Source organism: Pinus tabuliformis, chromosome 9, assembly GCF_031772625.1.
Source record: "Pinus tabuliformis cultivar Carrire ecotype Pingquan chromosome 9, CPIR1, whole genome shotgun sequence".
NCBI classification, from domain to species: domain Eukaryota; kingdom Viridiplantae; phylum Streptophyta; class Pinopsida; order Pinales; family Pinaceae; genus Pinus; species Pinus tabuliformis.
Window position 1 is genome coordinate 736,884,307 of NC_142307.1, and position 18,748 is coordinate 736,903,054.

An 18,748-nucleotide genomic window follows, 5' to 3' on the forward strand; every position below is an offset into this window, starting at 1 on the left:
GTTACTGGGATTTGTTGTTTCGAAAGCTGGCATTCGTGTCGATCCCTCGAAGGTAGAACCTATTGTCAAATTGCCTCCTCCTTCGACTCTTCGCCAACTCCAAAGTTTGCAAGGGAAAGCAAACTTTTTATGTCGATTCATTCCTAGCTATGCCGAGATAACAAAGGGTTTTACCCGGTTGTTGAAACAGAATACTTCATTCTTTTGGGATGAGATAGCTGACAAATATTTTGATGCACTAAAACACGCGTTGACCCATGCACCATTATTGCATCCTCCCAACTACAACCAGGACTACTTCTTATATCTCGCCGCCTCTCATTCCACCATCGGAATGGTGTTAGTTCAGGAAGATGAATTTGATAGTGAACATGTGATTTATTAACTTAGTCAAAATTTGAATCCAATTGAGCTAAAATATTCACATGTGGAGAAATTGGCCTTGGCAGTTGTTCAAGTTGTCCAACGTTTTCGTCATTACATTTTACTACGCAAAACCACAGTAATTTCCGATTGCAACCCTACGATCTATATTTTGACCAAACAACTGCTAGGGGGTAAGTATTCCAAATGGATTGTTATCCTGCAGGAATTCGACTTGGAGTTTGAAAAATCTAAGTCAAAGAAATCTTTAGTTTTTGCGGAGTTGATGTGTGACTTCCCGCATGCTGATACCGAAACTATGGCGGAAGAGCCCATTGCGGATGAATCCTTGTTTTTAATCAGTACTCTTGATCCATGGTATGGGGATATCATAGTTTATCTCCAAACCCAATCCTTTCGGCCTGAAATTTCAAGATCAGAGCATCGGAAAATACGATTCCAATCCTAATAATACAAAAGTATTGGAGATACACTTTATCGTCATGGGGCGGACTCTGTTTTCTGACATTGTTTAATTCATGAGGAAGCTGAAAGGGTTCTAAATGACTGTCACTCTGGAGCGTTTGGCAGTCATATGTCTGGGTTTGCCACGGCCCAAAAGATATTGCACGCTAGCTATTTCTGGTCGTCTTTGTTTAAAGATTGTATTAACGCGGTTCGAAAATGCCACAACTGCCAAATTTTTGATCAAAAGATGCACGCTCCACCTGCTCCTCTCCACCCTATAATTGTCGTCGGTCCTTTTGGGAAATGGGGTATTGATTTTATTACAAGTAACCCTCACTCGGCTGGGGGGCATGCGTATATCATCCTTGCGGTAGATTATTTTACCAAGTGGGCCGAGGCGATGCCTACATTTGCGGCAGACGACAAAACTGCTGTGATTTTCGTTTTCAATCATATAATTGCTAGGTTCGGTGTTCCACAAGCGATTATCATTGATCATGGTCGTCATTTTCGAAATATTATGATGACTGAACTAATAGACCAACTTGGCCTGCGTCACGATAATTCAACTCCATATTATCCACAAGCTAATGGTCTGGTTGAAGCCATCAACAAAGTTCTAGTCATCATGATCCGACGAATCATTGGGATTCATAGGTCGAATTGGCATAACATGCTATTTTCAGCACTTTGGGCGTATCGAACCTCAGTAAAAACATCAACTGGTTTCACTCCTTTCCAACTCGTTTACGGTTTGGAAGCTGTGTTACCCATTGAATGCGAAATCCCGTCATTGCAAATGGATATAGAATTACTTCCAGCCACTTCCGAAGAGGAAAAACATTTTTTGTACTTGGCTCAGCTAGATGAGAATCGACGTGATGCTGCACTAGCAATCGAAGCTCATGCCAAACGTATTAAAGCTCAGTATGATCGAAATGTTACACCTCGTAATTTTTCAGAAGGAGACCTAGTCTTACTGTACGATCAAGAAAATGATAAGTTAGGCGCTGGAAAATTCGTACCCATGTGGCATGGTCCTTATGTTGTTAAGCGAAAGCTAGCAAAAGGGGCCTATGAATTGGTAGACTTTGACGGGGTCTCTTTAAGTAAGCCCAGAAATGGTCTATATCTGAAGAGATATTATGCTTAAATCTGGGTGTGGAAATTTAGTTACGTTAGTTTTCTTTCTAGCTGGTGTGTTTTAGATTAAAAAGTGTGCTTAGCTTAGAGAGTGTTTTTATCATTATTCCTGCTTATCTTGATTTGACTCTTGATATTGCAGACGTCGACGTCTCTCCAAACATACATTGGTTTTGCTGATGGTGCTTGTCGTAATACACGGAACATTTCTTCCGCAACTTGGGTTATCTATTCGCCCTCTGATGAGTTGGTACCTATGCATGGGGTAATCCTCGGTCAAACAATGAACAACATTGCAGAGTATAGTGCAGTGATTGAGTTATTATTTGAATCCATCTCATTTGGGATTCAGAGTTTGATTGTGAGGTTAGATTCTGAACTCGTTGTATTACAGCTTAATAGAGTTTATGCCATTAGAAATCTAGTGTTATTGAGATTATTTTTGAGAGTTCGTCTCTTGGAACGTGAATCTGACTATATTGAATATCAGCATATTCCAAGATATTTAAATACATTAGCAGATGCAATTGCTTCTCGAATGTTAAGTAAAAACAATGTAAACTTTGAAACGGGAACTGATACTGTTACCCGTTTTGTAGAGGTGGCAAAAAAATGACCCGATTTTCAAAAGTGGTGATGCAGAATACACATGTTTTTTTTAGAACATGGTTTTTGGAACTTTAATTTTTTCATGTGCATTAAGTTTTAGAATGGTAGTGAATGGTAGTGATTTTCATCCTGATTTTAAAAAGTGAGTATTCTGCATCACACCCTTTTTTTAAAAGACCTATTTTTTGACTTTAAATTTTCTAGTGTGTGAAATGTAAAAAATTATTTTCTAAATTTGATAGTTTTTGAAGTGGTCATTTTATTCATATTTTCTTGTTCTCTATCTTAATTTTTTTTTTTTTAGTGGGGTTTTTATTGTTTTGCGTTTTTAAATTAGAAAGTCGATAGTTTGAATTTTAGATAATCTACATATTTATACATCCTTAATTAATTTTTCAATCCACATGAAATAATTGTTTCTAAAAAACAACATTTTTTAACAATGGACATAAAAATAACCATTTTTAACATAAATATAACAAAAAAACTAAACGTTTTGATAATTTTTTGCTAGAATTAACATGTCAAAATCACAATTTTTATACAAAAATATTAACTAAAAATGGTCAAATAATAGTTTTTTTATGAATTTCATGTCAAAAAAATAATAATAACAACTTTTTTTTTCAAAAAATAATAATTAACTAAAAAATCAATGCGAAAATCACAGTTGTGCTCTCCCCCGCCCACCCCTCCACCGCCACCGCCCCCGCCCACCCCTCCACCGCCACCGCCCCCTCCCCGCCCACCCATCCCCCGCCACCGCCACCGCCACTGCCCCCCCGCCCACCCTGCCCACACCCTCCCCGCCCCCCCTCCACCGCCACCCCGCCCACCCCTCCACCGCCACCGCCCACCCCTCCCCCGCCACCACCCCCCTCCCCGGTCCCCCCGCCCATCCCTCCACCCACACCGCCCCCTCCCCGCCCACCGCCACCGCCCCCTCCCCGCCCACCCATCCCCCGCCACCGCCCCCTCCCCGGCCCCCCTGCCCACCCCGCCCACCCCGCCCAACCATCCCCCACCACCGCCCCCTCCCAGCCCCCCTGCCCACCCCTCCACCGCCACCACCCCCTCCCTGGCCACCCCTCCCCCTCCCCCTCCCCCGCCCCCTCCGCGGCAGCGGCACCCCCGGGCCGCCTCGCCCCGCCCGACCGGCGGCGGGTCGATTCCGGGAATCGACCCACCGCCGGTCGGGCGGGGCTGGGCGGCCCGGGGGTGGCGCTGCGCGGATCTAGAACACATCTACCCAAATCTTCAAGTAATTTCGAATCAAACAATGAATACTTTATTCTCCCACCTTCACATGCAATTGTTTTATTTCTAGACGCACGTTAGGAGGGACAATGTTGAAAATGGATCCACCTTTTTTAAGAGTTGATCTAGTCTATATACTCGCCGCACTTCATTTTATCCCATTCTCTTCTCTTAAACTTCTCTTTCCATTCCTTTTTTTCTAGTTTGTTTCCTCCTATTTGAATTCTCTCATGCATCCCCCTAGCAACTTCCCCTGAATCCTTCTTCTTATTCCAAGAATGGAGGTGAGACACCTCTTTAGTCTTCCTAGTCAGAATTTGCCTCCAAAATTTCTTAGGAGCTAGCTTAGAGAGGTGTAAGAGATTCCCTTGTCTTTGACTAATGTATTGCCTCTTTTTCCTTTTAGTTAGGGCTTTATATATTTTTATCTTGTCCATTTTAAGAGATTCATCAACAGCTTCCTTAATTGCTCTCCTCGCACTTTTACACTCTTTGTCATACCATGGATTGGTTTTGCTATTTCTTTTATTATTTGATATAGGAAAAATAATTTGCAAAATTTGATAACTAATTCTCTAAATCCCTTTCCAAGACTAACACTTGAAAAATCAATTAGGTAACAAACATGTTATTAGATAGAACTATTTGTTTCTTTATTTCACCAAACCAAATTGAAAAAATAATTTTATAAATTAAAAATCAATAATACAATCTTAGAAGCAGTTTAAACCTATTATTATAATCATGATGTGAAATTGAATAGCTAGATTCTTAGCACATCTAATATTCTCTTTTATTCTGCTATCAATGATATCATATTTTCCAACGTTTGATACATTGTGCAAGGCCTATCTATATAAAAGGATCATGAAATACAAAAAATGGAGAACCTTTTCCCACGAGCATGTGTGTGCTTGACACAATAATACTTGCAACAACAAATATTCAATAAGATGCAGACACTTTTAAATTGGTTGTAATTTGGAGAACCTGATCTTTTTTCAACCTTTTGAACTCATTTCTGTATCAGCCATAGCCAATATTATGCTTTGACTTCCTTAAAATTTTCAATGGCTAGAAGAATAAATTACTGATTAGCAGAAATAGTAAGATATGTACAATTTTGGTTTTGTTAATATCACAGTTATGAGATCAAATTACATGTTATAAGTTTAGAAATTTAATTTAAGACATCATTAAATCATTATCCAATATAGCATACAACATTTAACCTTATAAATAGTGTTTTATTAGCACAGGGTCCACATTAAATATATTATTTACTTCTTCCAAATCATCTGGGGAGGGTTTAAAATGATCTGCCTTCCTACGCTACATGCAGAAAATACATTCCAAATAAGATTTAATATTATAAATAGTGTTTTTGTTAGTACAGGGTCCACATTAAATATATTACTTACTTTTTTAAATAGTTATACATCTTTACAAAAAAGAAAAAGGCAGTGACATCATTACCATGCAACTCTTGTGTTATAAAGAATACGAAATTCAAATATAAAAGTGTTTATGAATATCAAATATAAAAAATTATATATATCGTATAATTTTTTATTATACATTTTTATACTTTGAAATTCGCATATTTTAAAGCTCCAAATTACTTTTCCATTATTCTAGTTCATCCCACATTTTATATTAATGTGCTAATTTTCTTACCAGTAAAATCTGAAGTCTGGTTGGTATGCCCTTCAATCTTTTCAATCTTATGATGTTTCCAGTTCGCTCGGAAAAACATAAATTTGATAGGGTGGTGTCGCACCAACTAACATTCGATGGCCTCCCTAGGATTTTGAGCACACTCTGATGTAGGTTGAAGCTACCAGATCCGCAATATAAGTTCATGAGAGGATGAATAAAATATAGCAGTGTTGGAGGTCATCTACTCATTTATATATAGCACACATAAGTTAATGTTTACGAGTCTTATATTGGTTCGTCATAAGGTCGATATTATATATGGCATTCGTTATATATGAATTAAGGTGTTCGTTGGTGCGTGATTTCTTGATACATTTATAATTAATAAATATGTTGAGGCGGGGTGGAATGAGCATAACCATTGTTTCTTGAGTATGGTTTGCATGGATTTTTGTAGCAGAGGATGTCCCGATTAGTTTCCCACTAGTCTTCGAGTTCTGGAGGTAGACCATGATTAGGTGATACTATGGAGAAACTTCAATACAATATTGGTGTATATTACATACAACATACATGGTTTCACGAAGTTTCATATTGGAATATTATGTGTTAAATGATTATACACAACGAGGATGAAAGTGCTCCTTTTCTCAGTTTTCGAGAATTCTTTGACACACAACGGAGCCCCGTGATGATTATGGGAATTTCATGAATCGTGAATATGCTATGGTTTCATGAAGTTCTGGAACTTTGAATTTTCGTAAGGGGTGACAACAGTTGTGTTCCACATCGATGTGCATCGGACAGACGACTCATGGCTATTCATACATAAAGGACATATAAGCAATATTTCAGATTAAACACCTTATGAACGACTATTCATACATAAAGGGCATACCAACCAGACTTCAGATTTTACTGGTAAGAAAATTAGCACATTAATATAAAATGTGGGATGAACTAGAGCTCACAAGCTCCGAAACAGGTACGGGTCGATTCCCGGAATCGACCCGCCGCCGGTCGGGCGGGACGGGGCGGCGCGGGGTGGCGCAGCGCCACCCCGCGCCGCCCCGCCCGACCGGCGGCGGGTCGATTCCGGGAATCGACCCGTACCGGCTTCGGAGCTTGTGAGCTCTAGTTCATCCCACATTTTATATTAATGTGCTAATTTTCTTACCAGTAAAATCTGAAGTCTGGTTGGTATGCCCTTCAATCTTTTCAATCTTATGATGTTTCCAGTTCGCTCGGAAAAACATAAATTTGATAGGGTGGTGTCGCACCAACTAACATTCGATGGCCTCTTATAATCTTAGGCCAAGTGTATGCTGCTTGTTGTGCTGAACGGGAATCACAGCACCTGAGATTATTTGACGCAATATTATCCCAGCAATGGCTGGATTTCAACGCATGCTGCCTCTGGCAGAAGCAAAGGAGGAGTTCTGGGCGGTACCATCCGAACCCATCTAACCCTCGCAAAGGTATGTTTCTCTGTAACCTTCTGCATGATTTGTTGTAACCTTCTGCATGATTTGTTTTTGGTCATTTTCAGATCAGTAGTGAAAATATGGAAGCATCAGGTAGCATTATAACAAGAATATTATAAGTGTAGTCCGCCCTAAATTTTGTTGTTTTATTATTGATCACACAAAATATAATAATTGTAATAAACCTTTAAAACTTTTCCAATTACTTAATTGACTAAAATATCTTGACAGCGACATGAAATCTCACACTCAAAATAGTTTATCATTTAAAAATAATTATCTTATTTTAACCCTCTATATCACCGGGCAATGACTCCCATGAAGCGAATACAATATCATTGCCAGGATCCACGCAAAAGGAATATTCTTGTTGCCATCAGCTCTGGCAAAACTAAATTTTTGGTAGTGGGATCGAATCCGAGTCCCGGTTGACCCGACAGCCTTGGAAAACATGCAAAGAAGACACCGAGATACGTTGTGACCGAGATTTCGTTAATATGGCAATGGTTTGCTGCAGAATGCGGATGATTGGAGGCCTTTCTTACACTTTCCAATATTTGTAGCTAATGGTTAATAGCCTCACCTCCACGCTTTTGCTGTAAAACGACAATGCGTTCTCTCGGTGCAGAATTTCTGCACGCGATCTTCCATTTTAACTGTTGTGCAGTCAAAGGCTCATACTCCATAGTGAATGGGCACAAACTGAGGGAGATGAAAGAAAACGTTATCATTTGCTGAGCGTTGAAATCCAGCCATTGCTGGGATAATATTGCGTCAAATAATCTCGAGTGCTGTGATTCTCGTTCAGCACAACAAGCAGCATACACTTGGCCTAAGATTATAAGAGGCCATCGAATGTTAGTTGGTGCGACACCACCCTATCAAATTTATGTTTTTCCGAGCGAACTAGAAACATCATAAGATTGAAAAGATTGAAGGGCATACCAACCAGACTTCAGATTTTACTGGTAAGAAAATTAGCACATTAATATAAAATGTGAGATGAACTAGAGCTCACAAGCTCCGAAGCCGGTAAGGGTCGATTCCCGGAATCGACCCGCCGTCGGTCGGGCGGGGCGGCGCAGGGGTGGAGCTGCGCCACCCCCGCGCCGCCCCGCCCCGCCCGACCGGCGGCGCGTCGATTCCGAGAATCGACCCGTACCGGCTTCGGAGCTTGTGAGCTCTAGTTCATCTCACATTTTATATTAATGTGCTAATTTTCTTACCAGTAAAATCTGAAGTCTGGTTGGTATGCCCTTTATGTATGAATAGTCGTTCATAAGGTGTTTAATCCGAAATATTGCTTATATGTCCTTTATGTATGAATAGCCATGAGTCATCTGTCCGATGCACATCGATGTGGAACACAACTGTTGTCACCCCTTACGAAAATTCAAAGTTCCAGAACTTCATGAAACCATAGCATATTCATGATTCATGAAATTCCCATAATCATCACGGGGCTCCGTTGTGTGTCAAAGAATTCTCGAAAACTGAGAAAAGGAGCACTTTCATCCTCGTTGTGTATAATCATTTAACACATAATATTCCAATATGAAACTTCATGAAACCATGTATGTTGTATGTAATATACACCAATATTGTATTGAAGTTTCTCCATAGTATCACCTAATCATGGTCTACCTCCAGAACTCGAAGACTAGTGGGAAACTAATCGGGACATCCTCTGCTACAAAAATCCATGCAAACCATACTCAAGAAACAATGGTTATGCTCATTCCACCCTGCCTCAACGTATTTATTAATTATAAATGTATCAAGAAATCACGCACCAGCAAACACCTTAATTCATATATAACGAATGCCATATATAATATCGACCTTATGACGAACCAATATAAGACTCGTAAACATTAACTTATGTGTGCTATATATAAACGAGTAGATGACCTCCAACACTGCTATATTTTATTCATCCTCTCATGAACTTATATTGCGGATCTGGTAGCTTCAACCTACATCAGAGTGTGCTCAAAATCCTAGGGAGGCCATCGAATGTTAGTTGGTGCGACACCACCCTATCAAATTTATGTTTTTTCCGAGCGAACTGGAAACATCATAAGATTGAAAAGATTGAAAGGCATACCAACCAGACTTCAGATTTTACTGGTAAGAAAATTAGCACATTAATATAAAATGTGGGATGAACTAGAATAATGGAAAAGTAATTTGGAGCTTTAAAATATGCGAATTTCAAAGTATAAAAATGTATAATAAAAAATTATACGATATATATAATTTTTTATATTTGATATTCATAAACACTTTTATATTTGAATTTCGTATTCTTTATAACACAAGAGTTGCATGGTAATGATGTCACTGCCTTTTTCTTTTTTTGTAAAGATGTATAACTATTTAAAAAAGTAAGTAATATATTTAATGTGGACCCTGTACTAACAAAAACACTATTTATAATATTAAATCTTATTTGGAATGTATTTTCTGCATGTAGCGTATGGAAGGCAGACCATTTGAAACCCTCCTCAGATGATTTGGAAGAAGTAAATAATATATTTAATGTGGACCCTGTGCTAATAAAACACTATTTATAAGGTTAAATGTTGTATGCTATATTGGATAATGATTTAATGATGTCTTAAATTAAATTTCTAAACTTATAACATGTAATTTGATCTCATAACTGTGATATTAACAAAACCAAAATTGTACATATCTTATTATTTCTGCTAATCAGTAATTTATTCTTCTAACCATTGAAAATTTTAAGGAAGTCAAAGCATAATATTGGCTATGGCTGATACAGAAATGAGTTCAAAAGGTTGAAAAAAGATCAGGTTCTCCAAATTACAACCAATTTAAAAGTGTCTGCATCTTATTGAATATTTGTTGTTGCAAGTATTATTGTGTCAAGCACACACATGCTCGTGGGAAAAGGTTCTCCATTTTTTGTATTTCATGATCCTTTTATATAGATAGGCCTTGCACAATGTATCAAACGTTGGAAAATATGATATCATTGATAGCAGAATAAAAGAGAATATTAGATGTGCTAAGAATCTAGCTATTCAATTTCACATCATGATTATAATAATAGGTTTAAACTGCTTCTAAGATTGTATTATTGATTTTTAATTTATAAAATTATTTTTTCAATTTGGTTTGGTGAAATAAAGAAACAAATAGTTCTATCTAATAACATGTTTGTTACCTAATTGATTTTTCAAGTGTTAGTCTTGGAAAGGGATTTAGAGAATTAGTTATCAAATTTTGCAAATTATTTTTCCTATATCAAATAATAAAAGAAATAGCAAAACCAATCCATGGTATGACAAAGAGTGTAAAAGTGCGAGGAGAGCAATTAAGGAAGCTGTTGATGAATCTCTTAAAATGGACAAGATAAAAATATATAAAGCCCTAACTAAAAGGAAAAAGAGGCAATACATTCGTCAAAGACAAGGGAATCTCTTACACCTCTCTAAGCTAGCTCCTAAGAAATTTTGGAGGCAAATTCTAACTAGGAAGACTAAAGAGGTGTCTCACCTCCATTCTTGGAATAAGAAGAAGGATTCAGGGGAAGTTGCTAGGGGGATGCATGAGAGAATTCAAATAGGAGGATTCTCATAGATATGATTGCGCTTAGTTAAAAAACAACCGTGCATATTCATTGAACCCTTATGCTTTGGAACAATACAAATATTAGGATTGGATAAGTTCTTTAGTGATGCATACGCCCTTTGGTTGGAAGTCCTCACATGTATAGTGTATTTCAAGACCATATTACACTTCATGGACTCTTAAATACTATTGTAATATATTGTTTTTTATTATATGATACTGTGAAGGATGCCTCTTAGGTCAGCAATGGTCCAAGTAGCATGTTTTTGAAAAATTAATTGTATATATTAAATTTGTTATTTATTATGTGAATGTTTGAGCAACGATATCTATATTTGGTCGAGCTCTATTATTTTGTCTGTACTCCAATTATATATAGTTAGCATTATAGTTTTGATGAAAATTTTAAGGTGACGTTAGGTTGCCTTCGCATCCCCGACTACAGGTTTCGAGGGTGGACGTCAGCTTGTATGTGCGATACAACGGACAGAGAGACAGTACGCGACAGAGAGACTCGGCAAAGTGAAAAGACGCAGACATTCTCCATTGACGGGCAGCTTGGGTTTTACCAATTCCACGCATCAAATGACGATCCACATTACCAATTCCACGCAGCGGCACCCTCGGGCCGCCCCGCCCTGCTGGACCAGCGGCGGGTCGATTCCAGTATCAACACTTTCGTTCTGAAGCTATATTTTGCAGGAAAATTTTGTAGAAAATTTCGTAGTCACTGCCATTTTTAAAACAGCCGCAAAATTGATACCTAAAAAAATAAATCATTATTCCAGTATCAACACTTTCGTTCTGAAGCTATATTTTGCAGGAAAAATTCGTAGAAAATTTCGTAGTCACTGCCATTTTTAAAACAGCCGCAAAATTGACACCTAAAAAAAAAAACATCGTTCCAGTATACACATTTTTCGTTTTGAGCACTATTTTTGTGGTTTTTTTGGGGTTTTTGGGCCAGAGTTCCCGTTTTGAGTTTATAGTTCCCGTTTCAAAGTTTACATTGTTTAAACATTTGCAGTAATCAAGCAGTAAATTTAAAAACATTTCGTAAACATGTTTTACAAGATAGCCAGTAATAGTGATATAGCATAGCATAGGAGTGTGTCAAATATACATCGTCTTCGATCATAGGTTGAAAAACACCTTATGATCGACAAAAACGATAGTACAAAAAGCAAAAATGTCATATGAGTCTACAATAGGCGATCATCCTATCACCGGTGATGATCACGATAAGAAACCACTGTATGGGCCACCCTACAAAGGAACCTCCTGAAAGATCCTAGGACCCCAATCACATAGAGTTGTAGCCTAAGAGGAATGTCATCTATGCTAGTCTATGTAATTTCTGCTGTCAAACGCTCTAGATGGTTTTCCAATTCGGCCAAGGTCTCTGTAGATTTGTCCCGTGGGGCTGGTGCTGTTGCTGCTGGCTGTTTCCTCTCATAGGGCCGAAGAGTGGCTAGTTGTGGAAGAGCCATGTCTGGGTCACCACGATAATCCATCCCAGCATAAGGAAAATCCTGAATGGAAAAAACCTGGTTCTCCAACCAATGAAAATACTCAGGAGGAAATCGAACAACCTCTGAACCCTCCTCAGGATGACGGGCCATAACTGCAACCCAACGCATCATTTTTGGCTCTCGGGGAAGTCCAGCTCCAACGGAAAGATGTTTTGGGACCAACATTGGGACCCTCTCTAGACCAAAGCTCACAACTAAGAAACCATATCCAAATTTTTTCAGTTGTCCGTTCTTTTCTCTAGTCAGTTGGCCTTTTACATTAGCCAACACAGCTTCGCACCAGTTAAAGATGGTGCCCCGAAAGTAGTTTATTGCCATCTGCATTTGGGATCCAGTGGCCATATGTAGTGTTGTGCTTCCGCAAAGCCTGGTGACAGTAAATGCAATCACTTTGAGTTCAGGACGGGAGATGGTTTTGATATCAATCCCTTTGTCATTGGTTTGGTCATTACAAAACTCTAGCTGGAGGCTATCGACAGACTGGCCACCTGGCCTAGCTCCGAATAGAGTCAATTGTTCACCTCTCTTAGGCAAACTAGTCAAAAAGTAAATGTATTCTAGATCCATTTCGAGCTGGTGGCCACCAATAAAGAAACACTGGTCCTATACATTCCACCTGTCTACCATCCACTGCAAAAAGTCCACCTGGGCCCTCATGCCAGGTATGGCCCAGAATTTGAATAAACCGCATGCCTTCAATGCATCAATTGAAGGTTGATGATTAATCGCGGCGAGGTACACATCCTTGTGCTCCCGTTCTCGCCAGTCAAGCATGATGTATACCCTACATTCAATAAAAAGGTAGATTAGAATATTTAAAATCAAAGTTTTTGGGTAAAATTTGAAAATTTTAAGTTTGAAAACCTATGCCGCGGGGACCGCACCCTCTATGTTAGAGACAGTGCGTAGGTCCGCACTCTGCCTTAACAGCAGGTGCAGGCCCCTAACTTTTTTCCTTTTACGAAAAATTCGGGGTCCGCAAGTTTCCTATGCTACACCTGCGGACCCCCGTGCGTGGTCTCTTAACCTAAATATTTCCTAAAAATAAAAATAAAACCCTGAAAACAAATTTCAAACAGATGAAATGCAAGAGTAAGATGATGTGCATTACCTGGAGGTGACAGTTGTTGATTCCAACAGACAGATTTTCCGCAATCTTCACGGGAAGTTTCTTACCAAAAGCTCTCTTTTCTCACTCTGAAGTCAAACGATAAAAATGAATTTACAAAAGCCCTTTTTATAAGTTTTTTTGAATAAATGAATTTTTAATTTGTTTATTTTTCACTTTAAAGAGGTAACTTTTGAAGCATTTTTATTCATTTTAAACAGGTATGAGTAATGTTTGAGTTTTTGTGCAAGATAACAGATTTTTCAGGCAAAATTGATCATTTTCAACAAAAAAACATTAGAGTCATCTTTAAGCTCTTTTCTGACTCCTAAAATATGAAAAGATTGCTGAGTTTTTCTTTTTAAGCTTGTTAAAACGGAATTAAAAAGACGGTCCACTTACAGCCCTTTTCTGACCGTAAAAACATGAAAAGATTGTCGGATTTTTGTCGTTTCAAATTCGATATTGGTTATAAAACGACGTGTCATTGATCACTTTTTTACTTTTTTGGATCAGAGGCACTAATTATGAAAAGTACTCCTTGATCGTAATGGTCAAGCGGTTCTCTCAAGTATTATTTTATACTTTTTTGGGCTTGGGAGACACAAATTTACAAAAAAGGACAACCATGGTGTTTTCTTAAGTTTTTTCAGACTCCCTAAAATTGAAAAACACCAAGTTTCTCCTATACTGGACTCGTTAAAATTTAACAGTAAAGGACCTGTTCAATTACAAACAGGAACAGACCACTCCTTCTTAGGGTTCGAATTTAAACTAAGTTGGACTCATCTGAAGGATGAGCTTATAATCAAGCAAATGTTATCCTCCTCAAGCTTGTCAAAAATAAAGAGGTACTTGCCAGAAATGGTGGGGGAAAAGAGAGAAAAATGAACCTGTTTGTCATACTTTGTGTCTCAGAAAAACATTTAACCACCCTTGAACACGACACTTTTTGTTGACCTGGGTTGGGAAATCCTTTGCCTAACAGTTAATCAAACCATATTGAAAGTCTTCAGCCAGTTTCTGGGTATTAGCTTTGGGTCAATTGTCACCAAACCATCTGCTGTGTCATTATGTGTTCAAGAGGTCAGTGCAAATAAACCATTCATCTGCAAAATATATGTCATTCATCTTGACCATCCCTAAGTAAGTCCTTGCAACTATATTTCTTCAAACTTGATCTATGATTTCGTGTTGTGGGCTTGCCTACGACAGATTGCTTTCTATCGACTTCAGCTCATTATCTAGAAAGATGATCTAGAAATCGTCAGTACCTTGGAATTTGCATGCCTCAATGGCAGGTTTCTCGCCTTCGACGACAGGTTGCATCATTGACCTTCGATCAAAGGATTCTGTGACATGTTCGACATTAACACATCTATTCACATTTCATGGATTGTACTGAGTACTTTGAGGGCCATTGACATTAATGGTGGTTTCTCTCACACTTGTTAATAGTTTACATCATTGACTGGTAATCAAGTGGTTTCTACCATGTTCGACTTCAACACATTCATTCACATGGATAGAATCATACTATTTAGGGAAGTAGAAATCAAGACTCTGGATCTAGTTTCCACCATCCAGGCTACGAGGAATTTTGTATTCATTATACAATGGACTATTCATAAACAGATGGTTGTGCCCATAGTATGTCTACATGTGTCTATACTTGTGATGTATTGCAAGATCATTCCTATATCAGAGCAGTTTAGTTAGTTCTCTAGTCAGTTTTGATCTGAGTATGGGAATGCCTACCTCAGCGATGATATGATCTAATATGTATATTTTGTATTGAATGTTTTTACAGGTTCCAACCAGGCTCTCCACAAGATGATCCTCGAAATGATAAATTACTTCACTCTTCTTAGATGATTAATGAAATCCTCATCTACTACAAACTTTGCACTTTAGGGGGCAATCTGTTACACAAAATATTGTCACCATGACTTTCTGTAATCAGTGTGGGTCTATCATCACTCATACTGACCTCCTATGCAAGTCTCAAACCTCAACTCTTCATGTCAAGCTTTAAAAATGAGAGAAAGTCTTTGAAAATCTATAAAACTCTGGTTCCGCACTTTCTCTTACTGTTACCTGCGGTCCCGCACCCCTTGGTCATGTTACCTGTGGACCTGCCCGCTCTGTCTCTAAAGGAGTGGGTGCGGACCCCTGTAAAAGTCAAAAAGGCACAAGTATATTCTTAAAATCTCACTTTGGGTCAATTCTGGACGCTTCTAGAAGGAATCTTGACGTGTTTGGTTCCCTAGGTGGTTCATGCATCCCATAACTAAAGGAGCTAACCCCTTGATGAGACGAGCTTATCCCTTTGAAGGAGGGCTCTATCCCTTTAAAGGTGGACCTAGTAACTTCCCTCCTCTGCACTATAAATTGAGGCATTGGGCTGGTTGCTAGGGAGGTTGAAAGTTGAACATTTTTTAGGGTAAATGTTGTTGGAATTGAGACTTCCTAGTTAAGCTTGAGAGGAGAGATTACATAGCTTTTGGCTTCTTTGGGAAGAGAGTGAAACTTGTCAAAGTAGAGGAGATTCTTGCTGGACGCTGGGAGGAGCTTGTACAGCATCAAGGCACCAAGGTTGTAAAGTTCTTCTTTGATTAAAGTTAATACAATCAAATTCATTTTTGTAAATAAATTGTCTTATATGGTTTATTTCATGAATTCCTTGATCATCATGATAAATATGGTTTATTATATTGGCTTTTCGGATGCTATTTGATATGTGTGCCTGTTTGTGTTTGCAGATTCTTTAAAAAGGAGCTCATTTGGATCAACGGAGCGTGGCTTCCACAAACTAGCACTGGACTCGAGGTAGGCCTAAAACATCTACTAGCCTTTATTTATAAATCGCATATTTAGAGAAAGATAGAATTTTTTTGGTTTGCTTGTCGCTAGATATCCATAGATACTAGGGAGGTCGGTCTTGTCCGCAAGAACGACTTATCTGCCCGACACACCCTTCCCAAAATTGAACACCTATTTCATTTAATTGTTTTCATTGACACCTTAGTTTCCTATAAAATTTCCAACACAAGCTTCTCAACTTTGATCCAGTCCCACTAATAACATTCTTTACCCTTTCTATTTAATCCGTGAATGTTTCAAGTAATAATATTCATCAAAATTACCATTGGGATGGCAAAACAAATGTCGATATCTTCCTTGCTTGTCCCAAATTAATGAGTTCCTCTCCAGCGCTTTGAATCAATCCTCGATTTGACTTCTTACCTTTCCATTTGGTATCTTTAGGCAATTGTTCTTTACCTTTGTCCTTAATTTGTTACATAGGTCCTGAACCATTTTCCCCCAATTTTCCCTTATTCTTCCAGTTCATAAATGCCTGGGTGTAAATCTCCTTTTGAGTGTCTTAAAGTTCCCCCAAATTTTTCATCTCCCAATCATTAATTAGGGTAACAAGAACGTTCTCTTCCTCTTCTAACGTATCAAAATTATCCTTCGTCAAAGTCATAACTTCCTCGATACCTAGTAAATAAAAAAAATTACAAGTTTTGATTCATACATCTCTTCTTCTGACATTTTTCTCTTTTGTGTGTGTTTGTCCTCCGAGGAACCTGCCACTAGTTCAGTCATTATAATGTCATCAGTGATGTGAAATCTTCCTCCATACCCTCTAACATAATAAAGGCATTCTTGTCTTTGATTTTTCTTTTGGATTGAGTTGCTTTCCCCTAATTATTAGACCTTTTAGTCGAAACTTTAGTGAACATGTAATTCATGCTTAACCCAAAACTGTGTTGTTCCTTCTCTCTAAATAGGTTCCCATGCTTATGATATAAACAACACCATAACAGAACATGTTCATAAGAAAGAGGTTGAGTGCAGATCTCATCCTGATATTTATGATCTATGGAAGTTGGTAATAGTTAGGAGATGCTCATGTAAACACATAAATGTGCATAAGACATATTACTTCCTCATTTGGTCACTTCCGAAACTTTTACAAAATTCCCTCCAAAATCACAGGAATCCATAAATTCACACACAAATAATAGAGTCTTACCTAGATTGGCATTGCCATAAACTCTTCTTTTATGGGTTTAATCACTCTTCCTAATGATGCATATATAAACCAACATTATTAAATAAATAGGGTCCTTCTTCGAACACCCTATTCTTATCTTCTAGATTAGAAAAATTTGTTGTGAAAAAACCCTTCAGTCCTAATTTCAGTTCCACTTCCACTTATCCTTTGGGATGTCAATTCTGTTGAATCCATCTCTCAAGCTCTCGTTCAATTGACCATCCTCCCAACAACTTACAAATGAAAACATGATCTTTCATTCGTCTCTAGTGTTCTTATAAACTATTTGGTGGAATTATAAACCTAAGGTTTTGAGTCACCTTTGGTACATAATGTCCTCTTGAACTTCCTTACCATGGAACCGCTAAAATTGGAAGCTCCTTTGAGGTTCCACAATCCCCTAGTGCCCCATTTTTTGTCCCTTGCTTAGATTGACTAGTTACAACATTCCTGAAGGAGGGGTGTCGAGCCCCTCCCTCCAAGGTCTCATCTTTAAAACTCATAAGCCACTCAAAAAATGTAAACCTATAATTAGCCTCATAAACTAGATGAGAAAAAATCCCTAAATTTCAAACCTACAATGCTCCTGGCTTGTTCTCTCTTTCGTGAACAATGATACATTTATTCAAACATCCAGTTATCCAACATGATTTTTATAAGCACATGTACTAATAAATTCAAGGTATACTTCATAGTGGATTTGAATATGACAATCAAACATAACTAACTATACACATTCCTTACGTTTGAAAGTAAGAATATAAGGGTTTTTTTTTTTTTTTTAATGTCCACCTTTGCTCTTCTTAACTCATCTTCATATGCCCCATATTCTTATTCAAATCGCTTTCAAGTTCACAAAGTTTTCTATATTTTTGGTGAACTTCTCTTATATGGGTTTGACCCAATATTTGTTTTGAATTTTCTCTTCCTTGTTCATCTTTACGTTCCCTTCCGAGTTCAAAATTGTTTATATATAAAGTGCAATCATTTTTCTATAGGTATGATTGACTTTTTGCTTTTGTAAATGTTTACCATTTCTATGCATATTATAATCTTCTTTACTTTGCCCTTTTTAGACCTATATTGTCCATTTTTATAAATAAAATTTCTCTTATATCTGAATATTTGTATTGTATTAATGCAAATTTTTTAATAAGTCAGTACTAATTAATTTTAAGCTCACAATCCTTTTGAATTTGACTTTTCCATCTTTCTAACACACTTTGTTTATCTACTTATTTACTTCAACACTTAATTTTATTAGTTGATATCCTTACATATTTATAATTATTATCTTGTTCACATTATCTCTAGGTTAGCATGGCCTATAACTTTATCCCATATATATTTCATTAATATATGATTCACTATTTACTTCTACATTTTTTCTAGGTTCATCTCTACACAAATGTCTTCTTATTAATGTTCCTTATATTTTCCCTATCCATCTTTCTGGTGTATTTCT